The sequence below is a fragment of the Rattus norvegicus genome, chromosome X (assembly GCF_036323735.1).
Source record: "Rattus norvegicus strain BN/NHsdMcwi chromosome X, GRCr8, whole genome shotgun sequence".
NCBI lineage: Eukaryota > Metazoa > Chordata > Mammalia > Rodentia > Muridae > Rattus > Rattus norvegicus.
In genome coordinates, this window is record NC_086039.1 from 17672777 (window position 1) to 17685345 (window position 12569).

General features: G+C 46.1%; 1 pseudogene; it reads left to right on the forward strand.

Moving 5' to 3' along the window:
* The first annotated feature begins 405 nt into the window (after positions 1–405).
* Positions 406–1966, forward strand: Rpl3-ps5 (ribosomal protein L3, pseudogene 5; annotated as a pseudogene).
* Positions 1967–12569: the final 10603 nt, after the last annotated feature.

The window sequence follows — 12569 nt, forward strand, 5'->3', positions numbered from 1 at the left end:
AGATCTTCATTTACTTAAGGCTCCTGTGCCACACGAAACTTATTATTAAATAACGGTAATAAATAACAGTATGTTTTTATCTTGATAATCTGTCAATTGTAGTGGGAGGGTTAGTATTAGTGGCTAAAAGTGCACACTGCTCTAAGGACCTAAGTTTCATTCCTAGCACTGGAGTAAGTCACCTCATAACCCAAGGGATCTATCTGGGCTTCTGTGTGCATGTGCACTTATATACACACGCACACGCATGCACAAACACACACACACATACAAACACACACACATATACAAACCTACATAATTAAAAATAAATCTTTAAAAATCTGTTTATTATTGGACTGAGTCCGGGGACCCCAATGGAGGAGTTAGGAGAAGGACTGAAGCAGCTGAAGGGGTTTGCAACCCCATATAGGAAGAACAACAATACCAACCAACCAGACGTCCCAGAGCTACCAGCAACTAAACCACCAACCAAAGAGTACACATGGGGGGACCATGGCTCCAGCTGCATATGTAGCAGAGGATGGCCTTGTTGGGCATTAGTGAGAGGACAGGCCCTTGGTCCTGTCAAGGCTGGATCCTCCAGTATAGAGAGGAATGCCAGGGCAGGGAAGCAGGAGTGGGTGAATGGGTTGAGGAGCACCCTCAGAGGCAAAGGAGAGGAAGGTGAGGGGGGATTGCATGCGGGTTGGTGGAGGGCTAACCGGGAAGGATATTATTTGAAATGTAAACGAAATAAAATGATTAATAAAAAAATCTGGCTGTATTGGCGACGTGTGGCAGCGAGATGTCTCACAGGAGATTCTCAGCTCCTAGGCATGGGTCCTTGGGCTTCTTGTCTCGGAAGCGCAGCAGTCGGCATCGTGGGAAAGTGAAGAGCTTCCTTAAGGATGACCCTCCCAAGCCTGTTCACCTCACAGTCTTTCTAGGGTACAAGGCTGGCATGACCCACATCGTCTGGGAAGTTCACCGGCCGGGATCTAAGGTGACCAAGAAAGAAGTCGTGGAGGCTGTGACCACTGTGGAAACCCCACCGATGGTGGTTGCGGGCATTATGGGATATGTAGAAACCTCACAAGGCCTCCGGACCTTCAAGACTGTATTTGCAGAGCACATCAGTGATGAGTGTAAAAGGCATTTCTACAAGAACTGGCACAAATCTAAGAAGAAGGCTTTTACCAAATACTGTAAGAAATGGCGAGGTGACACAGGCAAGAAGCAGTTCGAGAAGGACTTCAAAAGCATGGAGAAGTATTGCCAGGCCATCTGGATAATTGACCACACTCAGACGCGTCTGCCTCCTCCGCGCCAGAAGAAGGCACACTTGATGGAGATCCGGGTGAATGGGGGCACTGTGACTGAGAAGCTAGACTGGGCCCGAGAGAGGCTGGAGCAGCAGGTCCCTGTGAACTGAGATGAATGGCGTCATCGGCGTGACAAAAGACAAAGGCTACAAAGGGGTGACCAGTCGTTGGCATACAAAGAAGCTGCCCAGAGAGACCCATATAGGTCTGTGCAAAGTTGCCTGTATTGGAGCTTGGCACCCTGCTGGTGTATCCTTCTCTGTGGCTCGAGCTGGGCAGAAAGGCTACCATGACAGAACAGAGATTAATAAGATTTACAAGATTGGTCAAGGCTACCTCATTGAGGATGGTAAACTGATCAAGAACAATGCATCCACCTATCTGACATGAGCATCAACCCACTGGGTGGCTTTGTCCATTATGGTGAGGTGACCAATGACTTCATCATGCTCAAAGGCTGTGTGGTGGGAACCAAGAAGTGAGTGCTTACTCTTTGGAAGTCCTTGCTGGTCCAGACCAAACGTCAGGCTCTGGAGAAAATTGACCTGAAGTTCATTGACACCACCTCCAAGTTTGGACATGCTCGCTTCCAGACTATGGAGAAGAAAGCATTCACGGGACCACTCAAGAAAGATGGTATTGCCAAGGAGGAAGATGCTTAATGCCAGGAGTACTTTGTGCGGCTGGTGGGGTCTCATCAAGAAAATGTTTCCAGTAAAAAAATCCACTTATTGTTACACAGATCTCTCCGAGAATAAGAAGAGTTATGACAAAAAGATATTTTCTTTTCATTCAACAGAGATGATCTTACACTTAGGATTTGTTGAACAAATTGTGAGAGCCTAGGGGTTTGGATGGATTTACGTTACTAAGGCCCCAAAGACTGAACAAACCAAAATGGGAAGTGTTATGTTAAATGTTACAGAATCACACTCAGAAGTTAGGGAAGAAGATAGATCCCAAAACAAATGAGTTTTTCACGAGAACAAAAGAGTCTACCTGTTCTCTCCCTCAATAACCTAATTAGCCTTATGTTAATCAATATGGATTATTTTGAGTTAAAAGACATTGGAGCCAACAGTTATTCTGTAAAGGAAAATTACACTTATAAAGGAAATTTACATGTGTGAAAGTTCCTCCTTTTTCTACACAAGGAAGATGGAAGAATTAAAAAAAATAACTTCTTTATTTTGATGTGCAATGATGTTTTGCCTACATGTATGTCTGAATGAAGGTGTTGTGTTCCCTAGGAACAGCAGTTACAGGAACTTGTGAGCTGCCATGTGGATGTAGAAATTGAATCAGGGACCTCTGGAACCACAGCCAGTGCTTTCAACCACTTGGCCATCTCTCCAGCCTGGAGGAAGACTCTTATTCAATGGGGAAAGTGCTGACTTAAATTTATAAAATGAACTTTACCAAAAACCCCATATACCTCGCACCACTTTTCATGGCTACTTTTTTAAAAAATTGGCTATTTTTCCTGCCCCTCTTTTTTTGTTTTAATCTAAGTTGGTATATAAAATCCAGTTCTTTGTGTTATCCATTCATATTCCCATGTGCACATGTGAGATAATTACATTCGTATGCTTCAGTTATTTTTTTCTCCTACAAATCTGTCTCTGATGAGACCTGAGAGATGGCTCAGAGGTTTAAAAGCTGCTGCTGCACTTTCAGATGACCTGGGTTTGATTCCCAGCACCTGCATGGGGCAGCTTACCACCAACCATGTGTAACTCTAGCTCTAGGATAGCCAGTGCCATTTTCTGGTCTCTATGGGGACTACATATATATAGTGCATAGAAGTAGATGTGGGCAAAATATCCATAAAATTAAAAATAATAAACTTTTAAAAAATCTATCTTTGGCAAGTGTCATTTACAAGGCACCATCTAGAGAACCTGAGATGGATAGTGGATTTTTTTTTAACCTTTGTTACAGATCTTTTCAGAAGCTTTCAGTGAGAATATTTACGTACATACGTTCTCTCTTGGGTTTCCTCATAGCAGAGTTGTATTATCTGTTAGAGACCAGTCATTGTGACCATATTTAAAAGGTGAAGAATTAGACTCTACTTCTTGATGGAAAAAGTACCAAAAAAATTAGAGCCATGCTACTATATTTTCAACTTCTGGATGAAGTAGAACAATATTTGTGTGAGGGGGGAAGTCTGGGAAGAACTAGGCTCTAGAAGATTTGAGTATGCTTAACCAGTTTGTGGACATATTAATCTGTCCATGTGTCCCTCCCGTCTGTTACTCCCTGCCTGGTTGTGATTCCATCAGTGTTTGTGATTGTTTAACTACAACCAGAGCTCCTCTGCCACTGCTTCAGTTATAGCCACTGGGTTGACAACACTGTTTCTTCTCATTGCTTCTTCACCTCTAGAGAATGGTAACACATTCTTGATATTGCTATTTTTGGTATGTGGTGGGTTCTTGTAACTTTGACTAAACACCTACGCATGGTTGTGGCGGTTTGAATGAGATAGGCTTCTCATAGGATCAGGTATTTGAAAACTTGGTCCTCATTTGGCGGCACATTGTGTGGAGGTTATGGGGACTTATGGAGACAGAGCCTTAATATTTCATGTTTTAATAGCTGAGTAACACTCCATTGTGTAAATCTTTATCCATTTTTCAGTTGAGTGATATCTAGGTTCTTTCCAGTTTCTGACTATTATGAATAAAGTTGCTATGAACATAGTTGAGCAAGTGTTTGTGCTATAGGATGGAGTGTCCTTAGGGCTTATGCTCAGGAATAGTATAGCTGAGTTTAGGGTTAAATTGATTCTCAATTATCTGAGAAACCAACAATGACTTCCAAAGTGTCTGTATGAGTTTTCACTCCCACCTGCAGTGGAGGAGTGCTCCTCTTGCTCTACATCCTCACCAGCAGTGGAGGAGTGTTCCCCTTGCTGTGCATCCTCAGCAGCAGTGGAGGAGTGCTCCCCTTGCTCTACATCCTCACCAGCAGTGGAGGAGTGTTCCCCTTGCTGTGCATCCTCAGCAGCAGTGGAGGAGTGCTCCCCTTGCTCTACATCCTCACCAGCAGTGGAGGAGTGCTCCTCTTGCTCTACATCCTCAGCAGCAGTGGAGGAGTGCTCCCCTTGCTCTACATCCTCACCAGCAGTGGAGGAGTGCTCCCCTTGCTGTGCATCCTCACCAGCAGTGGAGGAGTGCTCCCCTTGCTGTGCATCCTCACCAGCAGTGGAGGAGTGCTCCCCTTGTTGTGCATCCTCACCAGCAGTGGAGGAGTGCTCCCCTTGTTCTACATCCTCACCAGCAGTGGAGGAGTGTTCCCCTTGCTCTACATCCTCACCAGCAGTGGAGGAGTGCTCCTCTTGCTGTGCATACTCACCAGCAGTGGAGGAGTGCTCCCCTTGCTGTGCATACTCACCAGCAGTGCAATAGTGCTCCCCTTGCTCTACATCCTCACCAGCAGTGGAGGAGTGTTCCCCTTGCTGTGCATCCTCAGCAGCAGTGGAATAGTGCTCCTCTTGCTCTACATCCTCACCAGCAGTGGAGGAGTGCTCTCCTTGCTCTACATCCTCACCACCAGTGGAGGAGCGCTCCCCTTGCTCTACATCCTCAGCAGCAGTGGAGGAGTGCTCCTCTTGCTCTACATCCTCACCAGCAGTGGAGGAGTGCTCCCCTTGCTCTACATCCTCACCAGCAGTGGAGGAGTGCTCCTCTTGCTCTACATCCTCACCAGCAGTGGAGGAGTGCTCCCCTTGCTCTACATCCTCACCAGCAGTGGAGGAGTGCTCCCCTTGCTGTGCATCCTCAGCAGCAGTGGAGGAGTGCTCCCCTTGCTGTGCATCCTCACCAGCAGTGGAGGAGTGCTCCCCTTGCTGTGCATCCTCAGCAGCAGTGGAGGAGTGCTCCCCTTGCTCTACATCCTCACCAGCAGTGGAGGAGTGCTCCTCTTGCTCTACATCCTCAGCAGCAGTGGAGGAGTGCTCCCCTTGCTCTACATCCTCACCAGCAGTGGAGGAGTGCTCCTCTTGCTCTACATCCTCAGCAGCAGTGGAGGAGTGCTCTCTTTGCTCTACATCCTCACCAGCACTGGAGGAGTGCTCCCCTTGCCGTGCATCCTCACCAGCATGTACTATCACTTAGTTTTTGATCTGAGTCATTCTGACAGGTATAAGGTGGAATCTCAGAGTCATTTGTATTTGCATTTTCCTGATGGCTAAAGATTCTCAACATTTCCTTAAGTGTTTCTCAGCCATTCGAGATTCCTCTGTCAACAATTCTGTTTAAATCTGAACTGTATTAAAAATTATTTAAACTTTTTTACAGTCCAGATTTTGTCCCCATCCCAGTCCATCCTCTTGACTGTTCCACATCCCATGCCTCCTCCCCCTTCCCTGTCTCCACTAGGATATCTCAACCCCACTCACTCCACCAGACCTCTAAACTGCCTGGGACCTCCAGTCTCTTGAAGATTAGGTGCATCTTCTCTGACTGAGTCTAGACCTGGGAGTCCTCTGCTGTATATGTGTTGGAGGACTCATCTCAGCTGGTGTATGCTGCCTGGTTGGTGATCAGTGTTTAAGAGATCTTGTGGGTCCAGGTTAATTGAGACTGCTGGTCCTCTTAGAGGGTTGCCCTCCTCCTCAACTTCCTCCAGCTTTTCCCTAATTTAACCACAGGGGTCAGCAGCTTCTGTTCATTGGTTGGGTGTAAATATCTGCATCTGACTCTTTCGGCTGCTTGTTGGGTCTTTTGGAGGGCACCCACGATAGGCCCCTTTTTATGAGCACCCCATAGCCTCAGTAATAGTGTCAGGCCTTGGGGTTTCCCCTTGAGCTGGATCCCACTTTGAACCTCTTGCTGGACCTCCTTTTCCTCAGGCTCTTCTCCATTTTTGTCCCTGCAGTTTTTTTCAGACAGTAACAATTCTGGGACAGAGTTTTTGACTGTAGCAATGGCAACCCCATTCCTCACTTGATGCCCTGTCTTTCTCCTGGAGGTGGGCTCTACAAGTGGCCTCTCCCCACTGTAGACTGTTTCGTCTAAGATCCCTCCCTTTGAGTCCTGAACTTCTTTCACCTCCCAGGTCTCTGGTACATTCTAGAGTGTCCTCCCAACCTCCTTCCTCCTGAGGTCGCCTGTTTCCATTCTTTCTGCTGGCCCTCAGGGCTTCAGTCCTGTTTCCCCAACCCAATATCTGATCTTGTTCTCTTCTTCCCTTCCCTGTCCCCTTTCCCATCCAGGTCTCTCCCCCCCTCCTGTGATTGCTTTCTTCTTCTGTTTTAATTAATCATTCCATTTGTTTACACCTCAAACGATATCCCCCTTCCCGGTTGCCCCTCCACAACCCTCCCATCCTATATGTCCTCTCCTCCCTCCCCTTTGCTTCTATGAGGATGCTCCCCCACCCACCTACCTACTCCTGCCCCACTGCTCCAGCATTCCCCTACATTGGGGCATCAGACCTCCACAGGACCAAGGGCCTTCCCTCCCATTGATGTAAGACAGGTCTCTGTTATATATGTATCTGGAGCCATGGATCTCTCCACGTACTTTCCTTGGTTGGTGGTCAAGTCCTGGGAGCTCTGGGTGGTCTGGTCAGCCAGCTTTGCTCTTCCTATGGGGTTACAATCTCCCCCTGCTCCTCCAGTCCTTCCCCCAGCTCCCCCACTGGGGTCCCTGAGCTCCATCACTCTGATGGTTGGCTGTGAGCACCAGCATCTGCACTGGTCAGTTGCTGTCAGAACCTCCAGGGAACAGCCACACCAGGTTCCTGTCAGCAAGTGCCATCTGGGGCGATTCCCAGTTGGCCCTTCCTTCAGTCTCTGCTCCATGTTTTTGTCCCTGTTCTTCCTTTGGATAGGAACAATTCTGGGTTAAAACCTTTGAGATGGGTGGGGAGCCCCATCCCTCAACTGGAGCTGTGGCTATCTACTGGGGGTGGTCTTTACATGTTCTTCTCCCCTTCGGTGTGCATTTCAGCTAAAGTCATCCCCACTGGGTCCTGAGAGACTCTCACTTCCCTGGTGTCTGGGACCCTCTGGTGGCTACCCCACCAGTTCCTCATACTACACTGCTACATATTTTTATTCAATTTCCTGACCATCTGTACTTCTCTCCCATCCCCTCCAATACCTGATCCCTGATTTCAAGTTGCACTAGAGAGCTATAGTAATTAAAACCACATGGTACTGGCATAAAAACAGACATGTTGATCAATGGAATAAAGTCAAAGATGCAGACATAAATCTGTCTGTGAACATCTGTGAACACCTGGCTTTTGATGAAGAAGGCAGAAATATACAATGGATAAAAGAAAGCATCTTCAACAAATGATGCTGTTCTAACTGGATGTCAACATGTAGCAGAATAAAAATAGATCCACATTTGTTACCCTGAACAAAACTCAAGTCCAAGTGGATCAAAGAACTCAACATAAAACCAGATACTCTGTACCTGATAGAAGAGAAAGTGGGGAAGAGCCTTGAACACATTGGCACCCGAGACTTCTTGAACAGAACACCAATAACACATGCACTAAGATTAACAATTAATAAGTGGGTCCTGATGAAACTGAAAAACTTCTCTAAGGCAAAAGACACTGTCAATAGGACAAAATAGCAGCCCAAAGAATGGGAACCAAGGGCTTCTCCTCCCTTTGGTGCCCAACAAGGCCATCCTCTGCTACATATGCAGCTGGAACCATGTGTCTGTCCATGTGTACTCTTTGGATGGTGGTTTAGTCCCTGGGAGCTCTGCTTGGTTTGTGTGGTTGTTCTTTTTTTTTTTTTTTTTGGAGCTGGGGACCAAACCCAGGGCCTTGCGCTTGCTAGGCAAGCGCTCTACCACTGAGCTAAATCCCCAACCCCTTGTGTGGTTGTTCTTACAGAGTTGCAAACCCCTTCAGCTCCTTCAGTCCTTTCTCTAACTCTTCCAGTGGGGACCCCATTCTCATCTCAATGGTTGGCTTCGAGCATTCACCTCTGTATTTGTCATGCTATGGCAGAGCCTCTCAGGAGACAGCTATATCAGGCTCCTGTCAGCATGCACTTCTTTTTTTTAAAAATTTATTTAATATATATAAGTACACTGTTGCTGTCTTCAGACACACCAGAAGAGGGCATCAGATCTCATTATAGATGGTTGTGAGCCACCATGTGGTTGCTGGGATTTGAACTCAAGACCTCTGGAAGAGCAGTCAGTGCTCTTAACCGCTGAGCCATCTCTCCAGCCCCAGCATGCACTTCTTGGCATCAGCAATATTGTCTGGGTTTGGTGGCTGTATGTATATGGGCTGGATCCCCAGGTGGCCATTCCTTCTTTAAGGGAGTTATTTATGTCCTTTTTTTTTTTTTTTTTTTTTGGAGCTGGGGACCGAACCCAGGGCCTTGCGCTTCCTAGGCAAGCGCTCTACCACTGAGCTAAATCCCCAGCCCCATTTATGTCCTTCTTAAAGTCCTCTATTATTATCATGAGATGTGATGCTAAGCCTAAACCTTGCTTTTCCGGTGTCTTGGGGTATCCAGAACTTGCTGTGGTGGGAGAACTGGGTTCTGATGATGCTAAGTAGTCTTGGTTTCTGGTGCTTAGGTTCTTGTGCCTGCCTGTCTCCATCTGGTTATCTCTGATGTTTGTTGGTCTTGCTGTCTGTGGCTGGAACTTGTCCCTCCTGTGGGCCTGTGAGCCTGTGATCTTAGGAGTTAGAGCAGTCCTGGAGACTAGCTCTCTCAAGGCAAGCTTTGGGTACCGAGGGCCATGGAACAGCCTTATCTCTGGGCACAGATCCTGTCCCAGGCTGCTGGTGGTTCCTGTGTCCTCTGCACTCCTGGTGGTACCTCTTAGGATAGTTAGTGGAGCTAAAGTGGGGTCTCACATGTAGGTTCAGGAATGAGAGCACTCCTGGGAGACCAGTTCTCTCCATGCAGGTTTTGGGTATTGAGGGCTATGGGATAGCCTTAGTCTGGGCACAAATGGAGACCGGAAGCATTGACTGTGCTTTTACACTGGCATTTATGCATCTGGGTTTGGGATGCTTATAGGTCTAGGTGCTGATTTCTGAGTTTGTCTTTGTTCAATGGGTGTTTTGTTGCTTGGTTTCTGTTTCCTCTGTGGTCTTCTGGTCTTTGTGGTTGGATTTCTGGTGGCTAGCATGACCTCTAATCCAGTAAGGATTCTCTGTCCAAGTTAAGGGCTGAACCTCTGGTGGGTAGCTTTGCCTTTGGTGCAGCAGGGCTCTCCGGCCAAGTTAAGGGGGTGAGACTTGATAATGAGTAGGGGAGTGGGGATTGGTGGCACTGAGTGCAGGAAGTCCGCTGGTGAACATCCTATCTGTGGTTCTGGTTGCCAGAGTCTCTGCCTGAATTCACCTATGTAGTTTTCTGGCTTGCTTGGCCTGTAGCTGTTCTCTAAGCTGCCATGGCCTGAACCAGTTTTTCTGACTGGTGTGGCTTACATTTGGGCAGCTGAAGAGCATAGGAGTTAGGGACAGGGGCACATTAGTGGGGCTGGCAGTGGGGTGGTATGGGGTGGGGAAGTAGAATGGGTCTTTGGGAACCAAATCTAGGGAGTAGGGCAGTTCTACTCCTTTCCTTAATGATTTTATTTCATTGTTAACTTCTGCTTGAATTGTTTTCACTATTGTAAAATTATTGTGAAGTACAATTACAGTATTCATTGTTTCATTCAACTATTGTCACAGTTTTTATTAAGGCATTCATTCATACTCTCTCTCTTTTTAAATTTTTATTTGTTTATTTATTATATATGAGCACACTGTCACTATCCTCAGACACACCGGACGAGGACATCAGATCTCCTCACAGATGGTTGTGAGCCACCATGTGATTGCTGGGAATTGAACTGAGGACCTCTGGAAGAGCAGCCAGTGCTCCTAACCACTGAGCCATCTCTCCAGCTCCTCATTCATACTCTCTTTACAGTATTTGAAATTTCATAATTGTGATTCTGAACTTCTTGTCCTGTGTTTTAGCTAAATTGCTTTTCTTAGGGCCTAACCTGATAGGGTTGATGGCTTCTGGAGGAAGCATATTGCTTTGGTTGTTAATGTTGGTGGTTTTGCTCTGGATCTAAGCATTTGGAATTATGATGTTTGAAGGGTTTCTTGGCATAGATATCTGATCTTTTGTTGGGTGAGTGTTCCATTCTTTGGTTGTTGCTGTCTACCGTGAGTTCTAGCAAAGTGTGTTGGGTGTGGAGTCCTAGTAGAGAACTGTTCTATAGGATGGGGGGAGGGAGTCACGAAGGAAAAGAGATAGGCCAGAGGAAAGGCTGACAGTGTGGTGCAGAACTAGGGCGACCTTGTGTCCACATCAAGAGACCAAGTCCAATGAGGATGAGAGGAAGAGCTTAGGCAGGCAAGCTGTAGCAGGATTAAGGGTAAAAGGCTGAAATGGGGACAGGAAGGAGAATAAAGGTATCCTACCTGAGTTCTAGCTTAGTGAGATAACGGGGTGGGGTGTGTGCTAGGGAGAGGTTCTGTGCATGGGGAGAGACACGATGCCATGGAGATGAGCTTGAAAGACAGCTGAAAGGGCCTGCAGGAAGAAGTAGAGGGACCCTGGGCTCTCATCAAGAGGCCGAGTCTCTAGGGTGTGGATGTATGCTCTACATTAATAAATTTTGATTACACATAGAAAGGAGTCTGAGCTCAATGGAAAAGATGATAGAAATAGCTCTTTTGGTTGGGCCGTAGAAATTCTAGAATGGCTCCCTTCTTTCACAAAAATGCCTATTATTGTGTCTGTCTTTGCTGGTAGTTGCTTTATTGTTTTGTCTTTAAGAAAGAGGAGGATGGCATAGACGATCCCTGATAGATTAGTGTTCTTGTGATTTCCAAATATCATTCTATGTATGGAGTGTAGGATACCTACAAGCTATGGTGACTAAGCAATTTGACAAAGAGAGGTCACAAAACAGATTGTGTCCAGGACTTCTGCAACAGGGAAAAAGGAGCCTTTGAATAGAACTGGGCTCAGTTCTGAATATAAAATTTGCAAGTGGAAATTTATAGTCACGGAAAGGCATTGGAGTCAGTGTATGGACAATTACAAAGAAGAGAGATGTGACTAAACTGACCTAATAGGATTCTTCTCAAGGTAAGCCACCATGACCAGATAGCGCCTGGTGTAGACGACAATGTGTAGGGGATCTGGTTAGATAGCAGAAGTAGCAGATACGGAGGATGGGACATTCTTGCTGAAAGTTGCACAATGCAAAGACAAATTTGGAGGTCCAAAGGTCAAGACTTAGTTGAAAAAATATGCTCAGGGCAGCCTTAGTAGTGGTTTTTTTCAGAGTGAATCATTGTTTGTATGCACGAGGAGATTGGTCTTCACTGTAGAACCCAGAAGATAAATGGATCAAGGAGATGGATGGAATTAATATTCCCAAGTACTTTGCATATAATATATTTTAATTGTGGCAAAATGCATATTCTAGATTCTACCAGCTCACCTATTTTAAGGGTATATTCCAGGAGTATTAGACATATTCATATTGCTATAATAACATTTCATCTTGAAAAAGTAAAGCTCTACGAACAACCACTAGACAATAGTTCCTTATCCCCTCACTCACCATGCCCTGGTAGATGACCAGTTGCCTTCTACTGTCTGTCTCTGTGAATCTGACTACTTCGGGTGCCTCATACAAGGGGAATCACACAACCTTTGTCCTTTTGTGGCTGGCCATGATGCCTTTAGCTTTATCAATGTTGTAGTATGTGCAGAATTGTCTTCCTCTAGAATGGCAACAACAATACTGTGTCTTAGTCAGGGTTTCTATTGCTGCAAAGAAACACCATGACCAAAAAAGCAACTTGGAGAGGAAAGGATTTGTTTGGGACAAACTTCCACATTGTTGGAAGTTCCATCATTGCAGGAGGTCAGGACAGGAACTCAAACAGGGCAGGAACCTGGAGGCAGGAGCTGATGCAGAGCCATGGAGGGTGCTGCTTACTGGCTTGCTCATCATGGCTTACTCACCCTGCTTTCTTACAGCACCCAGAACCACAAGGTCAGGGATGGCCACACCCACAATGAGCTGAGCCCTCCCACATCAATCACTACTTAACAAAATGTCTTACGGAGTACCTATAGCCAAATCTTATGGAAGAATTTTCTCAACTGAGGCCCCCTCCTCTCAGAGGACTCTAGGTTGTATCAAGTTGATTTAAAACTATTTAGCTTTAGTTTTAGAACAGAACAAGAGTCAGTTCTCAGCACCCACAAAGCAACTTATAGCCATTTGTAATTCAACTTCAGGAAGT